Source organism: Otolemur garnettii, unplaced genomic scaffold (genome assembly GCF_000181295.1).
Source record: "Otolemur garnettii isolate 467f Iridium unplaced genomic scaffold, OtoGar3 scaffold00061, whole genome shotgun sequence".
NCBI classification, from domain to species: domain Eukaryota; kingdom Metazoa; phylum Chordata; class Mammalia; order Primates; family Galagidae; genus Otolemur; species Otolemur garnettii.
In genome coordinates, this window is record NW_003852456.1 from 5,132,193 (window position 1) to 5,134,069 (window position 1,877).

Below are 1,877 nucleotides of genomic sequence, written 5' to 3' on the forward strand. Positions count from 1 at the left end.
TACTTCAAGTTCCATAAAGAGATATAGATATATACAAAATCCAACTATTATATGCCTTGCCTTTTTTGTGTGAGCAAATACTTTTATTTGCTGGAAGCCCTAAGCTTTTCTTGGCATCAGGGCTGCTATTGTATAAATCGTCATTATTTTAGTAAACAATATTCTTAGAATGCCTGGAGTGTGGGAAACAGTATTAAACTTGGATAAATCATTTTGCCTGTCTAGATCTTGGTTGATCAGAGCACGTGAAATCCAGGTTGCTTGGTTTCAAATGTTCCTCCCATAAAAAATGTTTTATGAGTCTGTGATCCCACATTGTGCAGAACATCTCTAAGCATTTATTCAGCAATTTCCCACCATTTTCATAATTCATTTTTCAAATGCAAGATTACCTAAAGTACAAAAATACTATTGAAGGAGGAATTAAAAAACGCAGAGGACAGGGAAAGACTGCATTGTGCCTTTTTAGCTCTCCTTTAAGAAAGCTGAAATCAATGACTCAGTCAGGAAGATTATAACCAAATTTGCAAAAGGAGAAATGAGAGAGATTCCAAGAGCAAAACTGAACCACAGGTCATGCAGTAAAGCAGAGAAAGAAAGAAAATCAAGGGAGAGATAAAAGAATGAAAAGAAGATAATTTAAAGAGGACCTGGTAAAATTTGTGAAAAGATAATCCAATGAATAATGAAAATTATATTTCCAAATAGTACTTTTTCAAGTATGTATAAGAAGCCTAACATTTGGAAAAGTCAACAATGAGGTAGGTATGCTTTCAAATTACTGAAAGAGGAGTATTGGAATGTTTCTAACAGAGAAATGATCGACACCTGAGGTGACTGGTACCCAGTGACCCTGATTTAATTCATGCTATGTGTCTATATCAACACATCACATGTACCCTGTAAAGATATACAGCTAGCATGTGCCTATAATAATTAACTTATTTTCAAAGTCAAGTGCAATCGCGTCTCAGCCTTTTGGCTAAGATCAAGCGTAGTATCTGTTCTTATCAAAGTTGAGTGCAATATAGTCACCAGGAATAAAGCAAATAGAAGGACCATTTAATCTTAATTTTCCCTGAATATAAAAGAAATCAAGTAGAGCAAAGGCAGATACAAGAGGTAAAAATAATTATTTAGTGTTTCCATCACTAAAATATTCCTTAGAAAGTTTTTATTACTACTAAAGTAAATGAAATGCAAATATACACCTTCTTTTTCATTCTCTGGCTCCTTGAGAATGAGCTAGAGGCAGCACTAAGCAAACTGCTCAATAGCGTATGTGCCCTGCCGCAGTAACTCTGTATTTCTGCATCACCTCCCCTCAGACACAGTTTATGATCTAACATGAAGAAGAATAGTCAATACAGTAGAAACTGATTTGCAAGTAGTATTGGAGAAGGGGTAGGGAAACCTGAATTCTACTTTTAATAGTTGTTTAGTAATTGCACAATCTTTGCCAAATCACTGTGAACTTTGTTCTTTCTGCATAAAATATGCATTGTTTAATTTACTGTATTTCAGTGACATTTAAGTGAGATATTTCTGCACTACTCCTGAGTTAAGAATTGATTTTCAGAATGTTCAAAGTCTGATGAGGAGTCACAAGGGAGAAAAAAGTATTGAAGACACAGAGGTCAAAGGAGCCTGGAGCCAAACTGAGCTTTCTGACAAGGCAAGACAGGATGAAATTCAGGTACAAAATGGTGCCATCTATATTCCCTTGGATGAAAGGCCTGGGGGAAGGGGAACTGGGTAGGCACAGAGACATGTGGGGATTTGGTGGAGTCATTTTTTCTCCCTTAGCAGATAGTTGTGATTGTAGGAAGCCAGGCTGTGTGTGAAGGGTGCAGGGCGTGAAAGGGAGGTCCAAATTC

At 36.5% G+C, this 1,877-nt stretch overlaps 1 pseudogene; it reads left to right on the forward strand.

Annotated features, from left to right (window-relative positions):
- Positions 1–962: 962 nt before the first annotated feature.
- Positions 963–1,088, forward strand: LOC111726351 (annotated as a pseudogene).
- Positions 1,089–1,877: the final 789 nt, after the last annotated feature.